Source organism: Colobus angolensis, unplaced genomic scaffold, assembly GCF_000951035.1.
Source record: "Colobus angolensis palliatus isolate OR3802 unplaced genomic scaffold, Cang.pa_1.0 Scaffold134, whole genome shotgun sequence".
NCBI classification, from domain to species: Eukaryota; Metazoa; Chordata; class Mammalia; order Primates; family Cercopithecidae; genus Colobus; species Colobus angolensis.
Window position 1 is genome coordinate 2,014,274 of NW_012114422.1, and position 10,223 is coordinate 2,024,496.

At 37.3% G+C, this 10,223-nt stretch overlaps 1 long non-coding RNA gene across 1 annotated transcript in view; it reads left to right on the forward strand.

Annotated features, from left to right (window-relative positions):
• Window positions 1-7,034, forward strand: part of LOC105506250 — a 19,839-nt gene extending 12,805 nt beyond the window's left edge. The window contains exons 2-4 of the long non-coding RNA XR_001000898.1: window positions 268-359; window positions 2,666-2,745; window positions 5,585-7,034. This is a non-coding gene — a long non-coding RNA (uncharacterized LOC105506250). The remainder of the gene's footprint in view (window positions 1-267; window positions 360-2,665; window positions 2,746-5,584) is intronic.
• The last annotated feature ends 3,189 nt before the right edge of the window (window positions 7,035-10,223 follow it).

Consider the following 10,223-nt stretch of genomic DNA (forward strand, 5'->3'; position numbering starts at 1 on the left):
TATCTTGGAGCTTTCCTCCTACTTGAGGGAGACACAATGAAGAATAACGTAATAAATAGTAAATGTAAGAAACAAATTATTAGAAGATGATAAGTGTTGTGGAAAATAAAATAGAGGTGGGAAATAGGGCTTGTGGTGCTGAGGGTTGGGGCACAGGTTTCAGTCTTCCACAGGAAAATTGGGGTAGGCTTTACTATTGATACAATAAAAATAATATAAAAGAAATTATGAAAATAGTTAACATGTTTACTGTTTTTCTTCTTATAGCTGGAATAGTCAAATGATTTCAGTTCGTGAAGCCAAAGCCATTCCAAGGCCTGATGGTATTGAATGGAGAAATAAATACATCTGTGTAGAAGGTAGTTTTCTGTTTACCATCCACGTATCATCATGGTACTAAGAGAATTACTTGAGTAATTTCAGCTGTGTTTCAGTTAAAAGTAATACATTTATGTCTGAAGTGATTTGTAAGTCTTTTAGTTAAAAAATTTTAATTAAAAAAATCATTTAAAATTTTGTAGGTGTGAGAAATAATAAACATAAACTTTAGGCATTCACCCTTTCTAGTTGGTAAAATTTAAGCTGTCTTTATCCCTCTTGTGGTTGATGGACAATTTCATGACTTACAGATGGAAGAAAATATAATCTTTATATATGATTCTTATATTGACATACAATCAGTTATTTTATATTCTTTTGCACTTAAAATATTACTTAGTACAAGTTGGACTTTTATAAATAGAAATTGATTTTGCTTTAAAAATTAAATGATCTGAAGAAATTTTCTTCTCTAAAATTAATTTACATGTAGTTGAATATATCCTTGAGACATTTTGAGTGAGTAGAAAACTGACTTCAGGGGACAAAATTATTCTCATAGATGCTAAATTGAAGACCTTTGTAAATCTGGAGGTTAAGAAGTATAAGTAGTTGAGAATCAGCATTTGTAGAAAACATCAGATTTTGGATATTTTAATCTTGAATTATATGCAGTATTTTAAGAGTTTGTGAATATGAAGTTAAATCTCCTGCTTTGGTGTGCTAATAAATTGCACTGGGTGGACATTATTTTAGTTACTTGTGTTCAGTTGAATACTAAACACTGTTCTAAAGTGCTGTGATGATGCAGTCCAGTATCATTTGGCTTATGAGCGCTTATTCTGTTAAGGAAAAGAACCCCACAATACTGTGATAGTAGACTCCTTTTTAACATAGCCTTTCTAAGCAATAAAAAATAAGTAAAAAGAGTACTTAAAATTATGGACCTGTGTAGGTTATATGATAAATCTAAAGTTTTGACCTTTCCATCAGATTCCCTATTCTTGCATACTTTTTCTGGGTCTTTGCCCTCAGTTACCTTTCCTCTTACCAACAACTTCATTCTTTCTCTCTCCAGTCCTTCCCTTTCAGCTTTAATACATACATAGGTCTTCTCATTCTTGAAAAATACTCTTTATTTGGTCCTACTGGTTCTTCTAGACATTTTTCTCCTTTTTCAGTGCTAAAATTCTTAATTTCTAGTAATTTTTACCTACTGCTGGCATTATTTTAGACATTTCATCTCATTCCCTGATGCCTTTAGTTATCCTTGTCTTCTCATTATGATCTTCAGTTTCCTTGTACTCTTCTGGTTTCTTCCAATCTCTCTATATGCATTCTTCTCTCTTGTGGGTGAAGGGTGAGTGGGATGGTGGTGTGAACATGGAAGGTATATATATTGGAGACACACATACATAAAAACTGTTCCTTTGCTTTTTTCCTGTCTTCTGTTTGCTTTTCTCTTTTTCTCTTTTCTTTTTCTGCCAAATTTCTCATGCAAGTTACTTCACTGTATCTTTTTTCTTTCTTTTTTTTTTTTTTGGGAGATGGAGTCTCTCTTTTTTGCCAGGCTGGAGTGCAGTGGTGCAACCTCGGCTCACTGCAACCTCCACCTTCCGGGTTCAAGTGATTCCCCTGCCGCAGCCTCCCGAGTAGCTGGAACTACAGGCACGTGCCACCATGCCCAGCTAATTTTTGTATTTTTAGTAGAGATCGGCTTTCACCATGTCGGCCAGGATGGTGTCGATCTCTTGACCTTGTGATCCACTCACTTTGGCCTCCCAAAGTGCTGGGATTACAGGCGTGAGCCACCGTGTCTGGCCAGACTTCGCTGTATCTTTTTCTAAACCGTCCACTTGGGCCATAACTCCCTGCATTGTCTTCCATTTTCTCCAGTATTGAACCTCTACCTTCAAAGGACAAATCAGCTTTTAAGTTAAAATTAAATTTAAAGTTACCTTTCTGTGATATTTAACATTAACTGCCTCTCTTAGATATAATGCTTTCTTCTTTTTGATGACTTTTATTATTTTCCTAAGGGTAGGTCTTTGACACTAATTTTTCAGAAACCTTACACACATTTATGATTTAGACTTAACACACCTATGCTGCTGACTTTCATTTTTAATCACCTTCTCCCTTGAATTTTATCTAACTTATTAGGCAGTTCATAGTATATTAAGCTTTTCTGTATACATAAATCTAATAAAGATATTAGGCTGACCCATCTGAAATTGCAATTTTTGTAGGTCAAAAACTGTCACATATTGACAGCGTCAAACCTAAAAAAGAAACTGTAGCTCTCATTTTAATAATGTTTTCTGTACATGTGCATTTAACATTGCAGAACCTTTTGATGGAACAAATACAGCCAGAGCAGTGCATGAAAAGCAGAAATTTGACATGATCAAGGATCAATTTTTAAAGGTAAACAATGCATTAGATCAACCCTAGAAGCATTAGTAGACCAGTATGCTTTAAACAGGAGAAAATATATATGTAATAGGACAGAATGGTTTCTCTTTTGTGAATCCATTAATATAGCATGATAGGGAACTTATTATTTGAATTTAGTTAAACTTTCCCTTCAAAGAGATCTGGCTCTGTTTTTATTCACATTGCTTTCACTTTCATAGAAATAAGCATTTTCTCATTTCTTTTTGAGACGGAGTTTCACTCTTGTTGCCCAGGCTGGAGTGCAGTGGCACAATATCAGCTCACTGCATCCTGCACCTCCCAGGTTCAAGGGATTCTTCTGCTCAGCCTCCCAAGTAGCTCAGATTACAGGTGTTTGCCACCACACCTGGCTTATTTTTTTTTTTATTTTTATTTTTTGTAGAGACAGGGTTTCACCATGTTGGTCAGACTGGTCTCAAACTCCTGACCTCAGGTGATTCACCTGCCTCTTCCTCCCAAAGTGCTGGTATTACAGGCATGAGCCACCATGCATGCCCTGCCGAAGTAAGCATTTTCATAGTGAGCTTATTAAATTTCCAAAATGAGTAAAACCTAATGGACTCTTTTCCTTCCTTAGTATATTGGGGAATTTATTGTGGCCTTAGAAGGAAACTGATGTCTGATCCATGCTTTTTTAAATGTATACCCCACTGTCACAGGAATTAGAGTGCCGTTTTATTTTTGTTTACATTTTGGAAAGTTAAAATTTATGTATGTGTCTGTGTCTATAGTATGAATTTATTCATCAGTGATGTTGCTAGATGTGGTCTTAATCTTCAAGGACTTCCACAACACATTGTAGAAATGCATTGATTAATATATGTATTGAGACATGGAGGGGAGGGAAAGCTTCGTAGAAGAAAAAGATGAGAAAACTGCAAAGATCATTTTAGAGGCATACTTTTTCATTATCTAGATGTACAAGTGGATTTTATTTTAATGATAATTTAAAATACAAGTATTGAGGCATGAATATCACTGGAGCCTAGGAGTTTGAGGCTGCAGTGGGCTATTATCAAGTTGCTGCACTTCAAGCCTAGACAACAGAGTGAGAGACTCCACCTCTTAAAAAAAAAAAAAGAATAAAAATAATGGCCAGGTGCAGTGGTTCACACCTGTAATCCAAACACTTTGTGAGGCCAAGGCAGGAGGATTGCTTGAGGCCAAGAGTATAAGACCAGCCTGAGCAACGCATAGCAAGACATAGTTCACACATACGACATAGTTAACACACATACACACACACACACACACACACACCCCACTCCACCCCACCCCACCCCTGGGTGTAGTGTTATGCACCTGTGTCTTAGCTACTGGGGATGCTGAGTAGGGAGAAAGGCCTTGAGCCCAGGAGGTTGAGGGTGCAGTGAGCTGTGATTGTGCCACTGCACTCCAGCCTGAGCATGAGTAATAGAGTGAGACCCTGTTTCAAATAAATAGATAGATAAAATATAAGTATTCTATTACTTATATTTTGTTGGATATATCCAACAAAAGGATATATCATTGAAGCTATCCTTCAAATGAGACTTTCATAATTTGGCAACCAGAATAGAAAATTTGTCCTATAGAAATTCTTTAATTTTAAAACAGATATTCAAGACAGAATATTTTCGTCTGTCAGATTAAATTGAGAACTCAAAAATAGCAGTGCTACATTGGTGTTCTTATTGATGAGTGAGCTTTCATTTAGGATTGTTTAGTTGTAAAACCAGTACTTTTAGACAATTGAATAATTGACGTGAGACTAGAATACAAAGATCTGCAGTCACCAAGTAGTGAGACAGATTTTTAGCTTGTGAACAAGTTTCTTTTGTTCTCCTTATCCATTCAAATCACTATTATTTTCCAGAGGCATACATAAAGTACCTTATTGTAAATTTACTTTCTCCTTCGTAAATACTATATATATTTTTTTGAGACAGGGTCTTGCTCTGTTACCCAGACTCATGCAGCCTCAATCTCCTGGGCTCAGTGATCCTCCCACCTCAGCCTCGTGAGTGCTGGGACTATAGGCGTGTGCCACCATACCCAGCCAATTTTTATATTGTTTGTATAGACAGGGTTTCACCATGTTGCCCAGGCTGGCCTTGAGCTCCTGGGCTCAACTAATCTGCCCACCTCAGCCTCCCAGAATTCTGGAATTATAGGCATGAGACACTGTACCCAGTCCCATAAATACTATTTTTAATGGAAAAAGCTAGTAAAGATGTAAGACAGTCAATCAAATAATTGAAATAATACTCTCTTCTCAAATCCAAAGTTTTTGTTTGCTATTTTTAGATCGAATTAATCTGTGAATAAATATTGTCAGTTGTATCTTTCAGTACCACCTTTGTGCCCATTTCTTTATTAATGAATTGGAACCATAAAAATACAGAGTTTTTAAATAACATTTTATTTTCTGATGACAGAAACAATACTTACACTGTGTTAAAAACTTGGAAAATAAAAACTCAAAGAACCAGCCTGGGCAATACGATGAGACCTCTCGTCTCTACAAAAACATTTAAAAATTAGCTGAGCGTGGTGGCCCACGCCTGTAATCCCAGCTACTCCGGAGGCTGAGGTGGGGGAATCTCTTGAGCCTGGAAGATGGAAGTTGTAGTGAGCCGAGACTGCACCACTGCACTCCAGCTTGGGTGGCAGAGCGAGACCTTATCTCAAAAAAAGAAAAAACTCAAGGAAAAAACTATTCAAAACTTTACCACCTAGAGAGAACCAACTGTTAACATTATTTTAAACTCTCAGTCTTTTGTTCTGTATAAATTTCAGGTTTTAAGAATGATTTTTCTTTCTCTCCCAGTCATGGCACAGATTGAAAAACAAGAGAGATTTGAACAGTATACTACCTGTAAGAGCTGCTGTCCTGAAAAGATAACTGGCCTCTATTTCTTAATAAATTCTTCCAAGAAATAAAGAACAATAGTTTCATCGTAATACATTATGTTTACCTCCATCATAATTGCTTTTTTCATAGTTCTTGTTTTCATTTTTTATTTTTAAAAAGACATATAAAGATTGCATATTTTATTATGACATTTCCTAATAAAACCCTTTGATTTAAAAATAAAAATGTATTTTTGAAAATGTTTACATTGATGATTAGTAATATTATGGCATGCGTTTTCAGGTGATCAGATAAAATATATTTTGTGAAATTACCTGAACAAATAAAAAGTTTTTGATACAACTTCAATTAATTGTAACACATGCTAATCCTGAAGAGATGTGTGGAATTTTGGAAGGGGTCTAATTCATACATGCTTAAAGTCTAACCTACATTAGATAGTTTGTTGTCAAAGTCTGTTCTAGTAAAGTGAAGATTGAAGTCAGTTGTTCAGTTACTTGAAGCAAAACGAAATCATTTCAGTCAAATCACTGCAGAGTCATGAAATACTGAACAATTGCCTTAAGTCTTTGCTTTGCTTGACTCACTGGGATAGACTGAGGCTTCGGGTGTGTCTGTATTAGCATTTCATTAGTACTTCACATGCTTTTGATGTACTCTTGAGATTGCTTTAAATTTTGTATTAAAACAACAATACATTTTGCACTGTAGTAATAGGAGCACTAACTTTTACAACAGTTAGTGAATTGTTTTAAAGAATCAGTTCAGTGTAGACATTTTGAAAAGATTGTTTCCTGTGCTTTATGATAGCTTAGTACAATGCACTTCTGCTTTACTTGCCGTTTTCCTGCTCTATTTTCTCTGTGACATGAAGCAACAGAAACTGAGAGATCAAAGTTAAGATTATATCCTGTTTGTAGTATCAGATATTTTTCTGTGTACAATTATAGGATTGTAATCTAAACTGGAATTTTTAGACAGTAAGCCACTACAAAATGTTTTAGATAAGACACAATAAAATTATTATAAATAAAAGCTTAATATTTGTAAAAAATCTCTTTTTTAGTATTTTCACATGAAAGTAGTGGTGGCTGCTAAACAAAAAAAGCTACAGTGTTTATTAAGGTTGTTTTTGATTTATGTAAATATTTGTAAATTGGTCAGTGCCTGTAAATTTAAATATAAAAAGTCATCTTGAAAAGTTTTAACTTTTTCAAAAGGACTATGTCCAACATTTTTTAGACCTGCTGTAGTAAACTTTGTACCTCTAACGTATTTTTTTTTTTTTGCAGACCAAATGCTAAAACTTTTGCTTTTCTTTGACTTGTAAAAGGTGCACATTTTCATTTTCTTCTTTAAGTTCAAATTTTTGTATGTCAAATGCAATAAAATTTATATATGGACATTGTTGAGGTGTTTTTTTTTTTTTCTGTGAAAGTCTTTGCTTTTGAGATGAGACCGAGGCTGTAGTTATCATCTAAAACGGAACTAAATCTACTTATTAGCCAGCTAACCACATCAATATCTTATGTCTCTGGCACTATGAGGAATGAAAGTTTACACGTAGTAAGTGTTTTAGATTCCTGATGTGTAACACTTTTTATGCATTTGAGCTTTTCATATTTTGGGGGGGGGGATTTTTCCTAAAATTTACATTGTGCATCTCTTAATGAGAATGTACTGAGTAGAGTTAATATTCTAGTGATGACTGTGTAATCATTATAAGCATTAGTCTTAGTACTATTCAGTAATAACTGCAACTTTCAGGGATGGGTAAGTATGTACCCTTTGCCTCTACAGTATTATGACATTTCCTAATAAAACCCCAGAATTTACCATGGTGTGGACTCCTTCACTGTCAAGTGTTCTCTCAGTTTTCAGTGGCCCCATCCTTACTGCTGCTTCTTTTCACTTGTTTTACTATGAAAAACAGATCAAGAAGTCACTAAACCTAGATTCAATTCTAAATCAGTAGACTGAGGCCTAAAATTATGCACATGTGACTGGCCAAATATGTCAGATAAGTGAACTGTTAATATATGAGAGAATTTTCTAGACTTTTATTAATCTCAATTATTCGTTTGGTGAGTACTAAATTATTTTCTGTTTGTGTTGATCTGTCCATTCCTGTATGTAGTTGTCCCTCAGTATATTGAGGGATTGGTTCCAGGCCACCCCCATCCTCTTCAGATACCAAAATCCGCAGATGCTCAAGTCCCTTATAAAAAATGACGTAGTATTTGCATATATCCTACACACATTCTCCTGTATACTTTAAATCATCTCTAAATTACCTGATACCTAATACAATGTAAATGCTATGTAAATAGTTGTTATACTGTATTGTTTAGGGAATAATAATGACAAGAAAAAAAAGTCTGTACCTGTTTAGTACAGATGGAACCATTCTTCCTCCCTCTCCCTACACCCCCCCCAAATATTTTTCATCCTTGGTTGAATTCACAAATCCTACATGGATACGGAGGGCTGACTGTATTTGCATATGTTGTTAAAGTGGTGTTTATAATGTGCAATCTGTACTACAATTCTAAATTTTGGATTGATTTGAACTAGGATCTTTGCAAATAAATCTCATGGACATTAATGTTTGTAAGAAATTTTTAATTAAATGATGGAAGGAACATAGAATGGCTACCTGTGGTTTTGATTAGTGTGTAACAGATTCCCACAGCTGCGATTGAATTCCTTTTGTCCTGGATGAGCATGGTCATTTGGGATTACTGATGGTAAAGTTTAGCTGGTGTTAAGAGAATAAATATTGCTGATGCTAAATCTGGTTTAGTGAACTGTGGAAGTCTTGACTCTGCTGTTTTCCCTCCTTATGTCCCACTAGCTGATGTATCTGTACTGTAATTCAAAGATTTACAGTTCATTAGCTACAGACGTAATGTATGCTTAGCAACTAGTGTAACTGGTGAATATTCCCCAGCTTACAGTCATATTTAACAACTCTGTGACTTGCTATAATTAAAAATGTTAACTTCTAGCCATCAAATCATTCTCATGAAATGAGTATCTTTATTGTAAAGATACCTCAATTTGTACAGTCAGCAGGTCTGGTTCTGTTCTCTTCAGGGAGCATCCATTATATGTACCTGCTGTGTGCTAGCTACTTTGCTAGTGTGTAGGCTTGTAAAGGATGGGAATGGTGGGACAAAGATGAGTAGTAAACTCACAAAGTCTGCTGGGGAAGGAGATACAAACATAATCTGTATAGGATTATGTGGGAACCTGAAAGAGAGGTACAGAGTTTAACTTTGGGATTTCAGAGGAAGGTGGTATCTTGAATGATGGGTATCCTGGTAAAAATGGGACGAACCTTTGGGGCAGAAGGAATTGTGTAAAGACACAGTGGAATGACTCGACAATGTTGGGAACTCCTGACTTCTAAAGAGAGCTGGCCAGCTGGGCGCGGGGGCTCACACTTGTAATTCCAGCACTTTGGGAGGCTGAGGTTGGCGGATCACCTGAGGTCAGGAGTTCGAGACTAGGCTAGCCAACATGGTAAAACCCCGTCTCTACTAAAAATACAAAAATTAGCCAGGCATGGTGGTGGGTGCCTGTTATCCCACCTACTGGGAGGCAGAGGCAGGAGAATCCCTTGAACCCAGGAAGTGGAAGTTGCATGGAGCCGAGATCGCGCCATCGCACTCCAGCCTGGGAGACAAGAGCAAGATTGCGTCTCAAAAAAATAAAATAAAATACACTGGACAGGTAAAACATGGCCTGTTAGGCAACCGTTACCTTTGTGAGGATGTTGGGGTTCAGGCTTTGAGCAGTGGGAAGCCATTGAGGGGTTTTAACCACAACTTGATCCAGGGAAAGGTTTGGGGCCTTTGGGCCAGTTTCAGACAAAACTTAGCTTTTTGCTAACGTGGGGGAAATTGCTCCTCCTCAAGGTTTAAGATGAGTGGAGATAAAGTTTCCTGGCTCAATAACAGGGACCACTGAGCAAGAAAATATACAGTATATTGACTTGCGATATAAAGGGAGCCGGGACGGAATAATGGTTCAAAACTGGGCTTTTGAGCAGGGCAGCTTTGTTTCTCACTTTACTAGCAATGAGAGCCTGAGCTGCTGGAGCTCTTCGGAGCCTCAGTTTCCTCATCCGGGAAACCAGCACTACAGTAACAGTAAAACCTTCTACAGGTACCACCGCAGAATCGAGGTAATGAAAGCGAGACTCTTAGCAGAGTGCGTGGTAGTTAAGTGCCCCGCTCAGGATGTAGTTATTTTTTGGGATAAAGGGTCCAAAAAGTAGTTCAAAACCGAAAAGACTCACTCTGGAGGAAATAGAGACGGGGCTAGGTTGTATTTCCTCCTTTGAATCCCCTGGTGCAGCCGGAGCCCGCGCTCCTTAAAATGATCTCCAGTTGTCCGAAAGGTCCTCCAGGGATCTGGCGAAACGGGGGCGGGGGAGGGCTCGAGGAAGAGGAGAAGCTGAGCCCGGGCCCCAGAAGCTTGGTGGCGAAACTTTGACGCCTTCTATTTAAAGTCGCACGGCTCGCCCGCCCCCGGCGCCTGGAACCCGAGCCGCCCCCGCAGGGGCAGGGCTGGGAGGGCAGGGGCCAGA